Below are 10,116 nucleotides of genomic sequence, written 5' to 3'. Positions count from 1 at the left end.
CCATACAGAATAATGGGCCCCACATAGTCCTCCATACAGAATAATGGGCCCCACATAGTCCTCCATACAGAATAACGGGCCCCACATAGTCCTCCATACAGAATAATGGGCCCCACATAGTCCTCCATACAGAATAATGGGCCCACATAGTCCTCCATACAGAATCATGGGCCCCACATAGTCCTCCATACAGAATAATGGGCCCCACATAGTCCTCCATACAGAATAATGGGCCCCACATAGTCCTCCATACAGAATAACGGGCCCCACATAGTCCTCCATACAGAATAACGGGCCCCACATAGTCCTCCATACAGAATAACGGGCCCCACATAGTCCTCCATACAGAATAACGGGCCCCACATAGTCCTCCATACAGAATAATGGGCCCCACATAGTCCTCCATACAGAATAATGGGCCCCACATAGTCCTCCATACAGAATAATGGGCCCCACATAGTCCTCCATACAGAATAATGGGCCCACATAGTCCTCCATACAGAATAATGGGCCCCACATAGTCCTCCATACAGAATAATGGGCCCCACATAGTCCTCCATACAGAATAATGGGCCCCACATAGTCCTCCATACAGAATAATGGGCCCCACATAGTCCTCCATACAGAATAATGGGCCCCACATAGTCCTCCATACAGAATAATGGGCCCCACATAGTCCTCCATACAGAATAATGGGCCCCACATAGTCCTCCATACAGAATAATGGGCCCCACATAGTCCTCCATACAGAGTAATAGGCCCCACATAGTCCTCTATACAGAATAATGGCCCCACATAGGGGTGGTGGTTTTGGTGTCGAGGGCCAAATAAAACCACCCTGCGGGCCAGAGTTTGATGTGTATGATGTAGAGGTTGGGTAAAAGGATGGTTTCTTCAGGATAGATGTGATTGAAAACGGATGGGAAGACACCAGAGGTTAATAAGTGGAGATGGGTTAGACCTGGGATAAGCATGGCGGTAAGGTGGGATGGGATCAAGCCCACAAGGGGTGAGGTGATTTGGAGAAAGCCTTTTTTCAGATATAGTGGGAAGAAAGGCTAATTAAGCTTTCTCTAGGTTAAAATTGGCCAGTTTTTCCTCTTATTTTATTTGCACTGTTCCCCTGAGTGTGCCATATTGTTATTTTTTTTTAAATCCACCATACAATTTCTGAGATATGGGCCTTTTTATTCACTGGTAATTCTGATAGTTTCTTACTAAGTAGGTGGTGATCACAGGATTTTCTGGGAGCACGTCTTTAGACTGCTCTGCACAATTACCTTGTGAGCCACGTCTCTTTGGTAAGGACCATATAAATTAGCCCTAAATAAAAAGGTCCTCAATCTGTAGCCCAATTCGAGGGGTGGGTGTTTAAAAAGAAAAAAAAAACAACAACACTGGAATAGGGGAGCAGCGGAGTAAAACGAGCGCAAAAACTGGCCACTTTGCAGCTGGTGTCAGCTCTTCTTTAAGTCACATTTATGAATTGCAACTTTAAAACTATGCACAAAAATCGCAAACTCTCTCAAGAGGAAACAGACAGAAGTGTTCTACCTGAAGAGGTGCCAAATTTATCAACCAACGTGCCAGTCTGGGATTGGCATAAATAACAGCAACACAGCCACAAGCAAAATGGACTTAAAAATATGAGTGAGTATACAACAGCTGCAGGCTTATGCACAATGGAATATTGTGAGAGGACAGAGGATGGCGCTGTGTTAACTGTTAGAATTTATCTGCAGTAGTAGTAGTTACTCTATACTGTACTGTGGCCACATTGTCTGAATGCTGAAATGTGAAAAATAAAAAATTCCCTTATACCAAGGGTCCCCAACCTGTGGCTGGGGAGCCCATGATGTGTTGCTCGCAGCTGTCTGCAATCTTGGTGCAGGTCTCCAGATGGTGACTTTTCTGTGTAACGAGCAGATCTGGCAGGAACGAGAGGGTGGGATGATAAATATGGTAAGATGGAGAAGGGTGCTTGAAGCTGGATGCAATAGTGTGGTGAGTGGGCTTGATGCGAGACTACCGAAAGTGAGAACCCCTGGATGTGAGTATACTGCCTATAATGGAAGGGGGCACAAGGTCTCGAGCTTTCTGTGGGGAAGCTACGGCTGCCATCATACTGATAATGAAAGACTCTGGGGGTCAATGCTGGAGGGGAAGAGGGCACTGGATGCGACTCCCAACCCTCTCAGAGCTAATTGTGACTCTCAAGGTAAGAAAGGTTCGGCACCATTGCCTTATTTCTCATTTTTGGAGTCTGTCATCAAGCTTGTAGTCAGACACATCCAGGCTCGGACTGGACCAAAGGGGAGCAGGTGAATCCTCCGATGGGCCCCCGTGAAGGAGCATAAGTACATTTCTGTATTAGGATCAGGTTATTTTTGCAAGTATCTGTCCAGATTCAATGTTATTGGTGGACTCTTGCCACCCAATCTGACACTGGACACATCTGAAAAGTTGTGCTCCTATAATTCATAATGAATTGGTATACAATGCCTGGTGTAAAGCCATCACTTCCTATACCACAAGTTGTACCAGCAAGGAACGCTGAGAGATTTCAGCTCTGAAGCCTATATGATCTTTTTATCCTAGCCATCCTCTAAATTAGAAGCTGCCCTTGTACTTTCAGAGTAGTATTATTAAAGCGGATGCATCTCTTGCTGTGTATAATTGCGCTTTTATTATCCTTTGTATTATTTTGGTGATAATTAGCTCTTTTAATACAATTCTCTAACAGACGAGCCTTCATTTTGCATCTTCCATTCCCACATTTCTCCTCTTTGTTGCAGTAATGTTATGTTTCATCTTCCCTTTCTGTGATCTCCTTCTCAGATTTATACATGGCAATTTGTTAAGCATTTTCTGTACAAGCAGAACTCATTGTTTTATAAGATTGGATTTAATTAATTATTCAGCTTTCTGCTTAGTTTTGCACTCCGTTCAGATTTCCTGTCGGTTCGCAGTTTGTATCTTCATACATTAAATATGTTGTCGTTGAGCAATCAGACCTAAAATTCATTAAGAAGATAAACATATTTATTAATTATCATGATGCTTTGCCCTAATCAGATGCAAGAGACTTTAGGCTCCATGTGGCTGTAAGGTCCTGGCATGGCAGTAGTGAAGGAACCTGTACTGTGTACATGTACTGCTATATGATCTGCTCATTGAATAGTCGGACATCACACACAGACTGATGTACAGTCTGAACAAGTAGCGAGACCTTACAGCATAGGCAATAATGTCAGATACTATACTAGTGCCCCACCAGGACCTTCCATGCAGAGTCTGGCCCCTACTGTTAGCAGCGGGCAGATGAATGGAGCAGCTCCATGCCTATTAAAGATGTTTTCTTGCTAAAGATGTCACTAGTATATGTATCCCATGTCCCGGTGGTTGGGGTATTTATCCAGCCCACCTAAAGTACTTTTGTTTCCACAAGGCTACACATTTGGCCTATTATGCTCAATGGTCAAATGTGGCCTCTAGAAAAAAGCTGATCAAAGCTAAGGGGTGACAACAGTAATATCAATATCTATTCTGAGCCAGCGTCTGTAGCGTCAGTGGAGCTGCTCAATGTCTCCTCTTGGAACAGGGGTAGAGAAATTATTGCTACTGTGTTACCAAAGTAAAGCACCACTTTGTGCCTGCAAGGTCCTTGCAGGGCACTAGTGAAGAAGCACAAATTATTCTTCTGCCTGGTGAAAGTTTGAAGCCGCTGGGCTCAATTCATTAAAGGGAATCTGTCAGAAGGTTTTTGCTATGTAGTCTAACAGCAGCATAATGTAGGGACAGAGACCCTGATTCCAGTGATGTATCACTTAGTTTACTAGGTGCAGCAGTTGTGAGTCACGGTTTTCTCTGCTGCAGATCTAGCAGAGCTCAGTTGTTGATCCCTCTATAGTACTGCTATACCGCAGCTTTCTGTACATGGTATAGTGACAGAGAACTGCTAATTAGTGCTGGAGCAGTGGTTGGACTAGGAGGCAGGAGGCCAGTTGTCCTGTAGTGATAATCTCCTACTGATAAAACACTGATTGTATTGAAACGGAAAAACACAGCCCAGTAAGCGACATCACTGAACTCGGTCTCTGCTGCTCTCGGATTACATGACAAAAACCTGGTGACAGATTCCCTCTAACCCTAGAACGCATGACCATAAAAATCTACACTTTCACATACCTGGGGCCTTTTAGGCCCGTGTGCAAATAATAAATAAATGACCAACTGGAAATGACAAACAACTATATACCTGAGGAATACCTAGAGTTTCAAAATTCTAACTAAAGATATCTTGCAGAAAATAGAAAACAATTAACAGGGCGGGCCTGCGAGGCCCCAGGTATGCGTTCTAGAGTTAAGATTGGCGTTGCACATACCGCAGGTACAGATGGTATCCAGATAACACTCAGCCATCAGCCATGCAAGTCAGTGAGTCCGTGAAAAAAATTGGACTGCACTCGGATGACATCTGTGTGCAGTCTGATTTCCACAGACTGACAGAATGGAGAAGATGGAGAAATGTTTTCACACCGCTGTATTTGCTGTGCTGTTCCATCTGATCTCACTTCTTTTAGCTGTTTCAGGGTTCGGGAAAACTTGAAATGGTTAGAAGTCATAATGTTCATTCTCCAGGCAGCTGCATTTGGATTTGCAATCACTTTTTCACACAGGGCCCTGTAGGTTTGGATTTCTTTTTCCCTTAATAATAAAGACCTTCATTTAAAAACTGCATCTTGTGTTATCTTTGTCTAATATTTACATTTGTTTTGTGATCTGAAACATTTAAGTGAGACAAACATGCAAAAGAATAAGAAATCAGGAAGGAGGCAAACACCTTTCCACACCACTGTATGTGCACAGCAATGGCGTTCTGACGGTGTTGTGCAGTATGTTCTTTTCTAGCGGTGGCTTTGCGGAGCTTCTTTGCGGCAATTCTGCAGAACCTGAGCAGCGGTGCGATTTATAAATCTGCAGCACGTCAATTTCTCTTGTGGTAAATATGAATTTTATTTGCGGATTTTCCCCCTAAACCTGAATAAGATAAAAAAAAATCCACAGATTAAAACCGCACGTGTTCTTAGGACATTTCTGTAGTGGTAATCGTAAAAATACATGTAATTTGCACAAGACTTTATCAATGCAGTTGTATCAAAGCTAATAAGTTTACAAAATATAGCAGTTGTATCTAAAACATGAACTATCGAAAGACTAAAAATGCAGCTGGAAAAAGACAGCAGACCCTCATCGGGGGGAGTGGGGGAGAGCATAGCCGTCGCGGACTTTGGTGCAGACATTTTTGGAGTCAGTTTTGTTTGTGACTTTGTAACTTTATTTGCCTCAAATTTCTCAAACTGTTGCAGGATGTTAGATTTGGGCGTCTTTCATACTTTTGCCCCCACTGCAGCGAGGTGGGAAAACATCTAGCGGTCAGTTATGGCTCATCCTATGAATACATCAGCCCCTTTTATTAAATAACTCTGTCTGGACATCTTTATATTTAATCCGTTTAATATAGCTGTGTCTCCGCTTCTAGAAAGAGAAAATGGAAAAAGGAACAGCGCAGATCTAAGTGCAATATTACTCAGTAGTAGTAAAAGGTGGGGTAACTGAATACTGCTCACCTTGCAGAAGTCTTGAGATTCAGCATTTAATAGTGAATCTTGTTGCACACTTTGCCAGGAAAATCAGGCCTCCATATAGGAAGATCCTGTTAAAGCAGTTAATCAAATAGGTGTGTTCTGGTTAAGGTATTGCGACGCTTCCAGATAAGATCCAGTAGGTTTTTTCATCCAGAATTTATTTTTCAAAAGAATATATAATAGAGAATAGCAAGATACAACGCGTTTCGACTCATTGCAGAGTCTTCCTCAGGTATAATTTTATAATCATATATCTAGAACTACCCTTCCTTAAATACACCTCTAAACTGAAAAGGTGAAATAGTGACCCGCCTGGTTCCTTAATCACGTTAATTAAACAAGTTTGTGTGAATAATTGGTGTGGCAGTCTGAATTTGTATCTGCTCTAGTAAAAACAGTTAAAAAATACCAACATATTTAAAAATATAAATAAAAAAAATAAAAAAAGGAAAGATCATCATACATATTCTATCATTTAAACCATCTGGATGTAAGCACCGCATATGATAAATCCAGAAGGATTCTTTTCTAATTAATATTTGAATTCTATTCTGAGTAGCGGCTGGTATATGTTCTACAGGAGTTATTTGTACTTAAAATTTCCCTCCGTGGGTAAGCAATAAATGACGTGATAGGCTGTGTGTTAAAAGTCCTATTTTAGCGTTATAGTGATGTCCACTTAGGCGGTTTTGAAGTTTTCTAGTAGTACGACCTACATATTGTAGGCCGTATTTACAGGTGATAATGTATATAACATAGTCTGTTTGACAAGAAAGATGTTGTTTAAAAACTTTTCACCTGTACTGTAAGATGTAATCTCCTTACAGCCATGTGTAATACATCTACAGCAGCAGCAGAGTTTCTTTCTACATTTAAATACTCCCACTGTTTTAGCTGTATTAGTTCCTCTTTGTTCAAATTGAATAGGAGTATTTTTAAGTCGGCTAGGAGCTATCAGATTCCGAATGGTTTTTCCCCTTCGAAAGGTAATCCCCGGATGGTCAGGTAGGGATTCTCTTAGAAGAGGATCTTGTTGCAGAATATGCCAATGTTTGCCAAGTATTTTTCTAATACTGGCATTTTCCTTATTAAAAGCTGTAATAAAATTAAATTTATATTTATTCTCTTGTGAGGAGATATCTATTTTTGGTTTTACCTTATTACTCATAGCCAAAAGGCGATCTTTCTGTGTTTTCTTCCTATTGATTTCATATGCTGCAGAAATAAGTTTTTTGGGGAATTTTTTTATTTTAAACCAGTCTATGATGATTTTTGCTTGTGTATTATAATCCTCTAATAGTGTATTATTTTTCCTTATACGTAGAAATAGGCTATAGGGAATATTTTTTTTCCTTTTTGTGAAAATGTGCACTGTTGAATTCCAGATATCCATTTGAATCTACTGGCTTAAAAAATGTTTTTGCTATTATTGAGTTTTTTTTAAAACTGATTTCTAAGTCTAAAAAATTAATTTTGTTTGTACTCATAGTACATGAAAACTTAATACCCCATGTGTTATGATTCAGTTCATGAACAAGTTGTTATGCCGTTTTCTGATCACCCTTCCACAAGATGACTAAATCATCAATATACCTACGGTACAAAATGATGTTTTTTATATAAGTAGCTTTTGTCAGAGCTGATAGGGACTCGAATCGCCCCATAAATAAATTTGCAAAACTGGGCGCGACCCGAGTCCCCATCGCGGTACCGAGTCTCTGAATGTGTAGCTGGCCCTGAAATTCAAATATATTTCTCTTTAGAATGAATTCCAGACCTAGCACAATGAATTGTATCTGTCCTTGTGGCATATTAGTGTGTGTTTCCAAGTAATATCTGGTTGCCGATATACCCAATTGATGATCTATATTTGAGTATAATGCTGTTACATCGAGAAATATAAACCAATACCGTTCTTCCCAATATATATTCCGTAATTCTTCTATTAGTTGGGTAGAATCACATAGATATGATGGAAGTTCTTTCACTAAATTTTGTAGATGGAGATCAATATAATGGGACAAATAACTGGTAAGCGAATTAATACCTGCTATAATGGGGCGACCTGGTGGATTAATTGGGTCTTTATGCATTTTGGGCAAATGATAAAAAAAGCTTGGGAAAATTCTTTATTTGTAAGAAACTGCTTTTCTCTTTTGTCAATAATTCCCTTTTCATAGGCGGTATTTATTATTAGATAATAATAATAATAGTTTTTATTTATATAGCGCCAACATATTCCGCAGCACTTTACAATTAAGCGGGGACATGTACAAACAATAAATTCAATACAAGGTGAGACAGTTTAACAGTTACATCAGGAGTGAGGTCCCTGCTCGCTGCTTACATTCTACAAGGAAATGGGGGGACACAATAGGTGGAAAGTGCTTGTCATTTCAGGTCAGGCAATTATAATAAGTCGAGATTATCATATAAAGCTGTATGATCCGGTCATCAGCCTGTACGTTCAAGTGCAATATTCAATTACCGAGTGCAGTTATCGTGTGCATGGAGGGTGTAGAGACAGATGAACAGTGGGGTGCAGATTCTGAATAGTATTTAGGAGGGAACAGGGCAAAGTTACTTTACCGAGTAGTTGAGATGGTAGGCTTGTTTAAAGAGATGGGTTTTTAAAGCGCGCTTTAAGACATCGGGGCTAGGCATCAATCGGATCGTCTGGGGTAGAGCATTCCAGAGAACTGGCGCAGCACGAGAGAAGTCTTGGAGACGGAGGTGCGAGGTTCGGATTATGGGGGATGTTAGTCTTAGGTCACTTGTGGAACGGAGGACACGTGTAGGATGATAGACTGAGATGAGAGAGGAGATATAAGGTGGTGCAGAACTGTGGAGAGCTTTGTGGGTGAGAGCAATGAGTTTATATTGGACCCTGTAGCGAATGGGTAACCAGTGTAATGACTGGCACAAGGTGGAGGCATCGGTGAAGCGGCTGGTCAGAAATACGACCCTGGCTGCCGCATTCAGGACAGATTGGAGAGGAGAAATTTTGGTAAGAGGGAGACCGATCAGGAGAGAGTTGCAGTAGTCCAAACGAGAGTGAATAAGAGCGACAGTAAGAGTTTTTTAGCAGTTTCAAAAGTGAGAAAAGATCGGATTCTGGAGATGTTTTTAAGATGCAGGTGACAAGAGCGAGTGAGTGATCAGATATAGGGAGTAAAGGAAAGGTTAGTGTCGAATATGACCCCAAGGCAGCGGGCGTGCTGCTTGGGAGTTATGGTTGAACCCTCCAAGGTAATTTTGATGTTAGGTAGAGTTAGGTTAGTAGAGGGGGGAAACACAAGAAGTTCAGTTTTGGAGAGATTCAGTTTAAGATAGAGGGAGGACATGATGCTAGACACAGCTGACAAACAATCCTTGGTATTTTGTATTAGGGTAGGGGGTGATGTCAGGGGAAGAAGTGTATAATTGGGTGTCGTCAGCATAGAGATGGTACTGGAACCCAAATCTGCTGTTTGTCCAATAGGGGCAGTGTATAGAGAGAAGAGGAGGGGGCCTAGGACTGAGTCCTGTGGAACCCCGATAGTAAGGGGATGAGGCGGGGAAGAGGAGCCGGCAAAAGATATACAGTGAAGGAGCGGTCAGAGAGGTAGGAGGAGAACCAGGAGAGAGCGGTGTCCTTGAGGCTTATAGAGCGGAGCATAGTGAAGAGGAGCTGGTGATCCACAGTGTCAAATGCTGCAGAGAGATCCAGGAGAATCAACAGGGAGCAGTACACCCCTCGATCTTGAATTACTATTCCCCTCCCCCCCCTTTATCAGCTTCTCTGATTACGATAGAGTTGTTATTTTTTAGAGTTTTTAAAGCACATTTTGCTTTTTGTGAAATATTAGATCTTACTTTCAGATTTTTTGCTGAAGGATATTTTTTTATTTCGCAACTGTTTTTTCTTATTATTTATTTTACGGACTTCATCCCCTACTAGTGAAAGTCTCAATATAACTTCCTCTATGATGGATTGGGTTAAAATTGGATCTACTTTTAACCATAAGATGTGTATTTCCATCATATTTTTTTTCCAACTTAGAATCATTTAGAGAATTTTGGGATATTTTTGTTGGTTTAAAAAATTTTTCTTTTATGTTTTTCTTAATCGTAAAATGTCTATGTAGAGTAAGGCATCTTATAAATTTCTTAAGATCAATGTATAGATCAAAATTATTTGCTTGCTGATCCGGACAGAAATTCAGTCCTTTTTCAAGAAGGGTTTTTTCATTTTCATTTAGTTTGTATTCCGATAAGTTGAAGATTTTTATTTTTTCATTGTTAACTCTTCTATCGGATTTTGGGAGGAGGGGTTTATTAGTAATTTTTAAAAAAAATGTCCTGCCTGCCCTTGCACCTCTGGACCTCCTTTTCTTTTTTTGTTGTTTTGGGGTGTAATTGACGGAAAAAAATGGGTTATCTGCTGTTGTGAGGAGGGTAGCAAGATAGGGGCTACAGAGGTGAAACT

This window comes from Phyllobates terribilis, unplaced genomic scaffold (genome assembly GCF_046119375.1).
Source record: "Phyllobates terribilis strain yellow unplaced genomic scaffold, ASM4611937v1 Scaffold_1__5_contigs__length_1240528914, whole genome shotgun sequence".
Lineage (NCBI taxonomy): Eukaryota > Metazoa > Chordata > Amphibia > Anura > Dendrobatidae > Phyllobates > Phyllobates terribilis.
The sequence above is the reverse complement of the archived record's forward strand: the minus strand, read 5'-3'. Positions refer to the sequence as shown.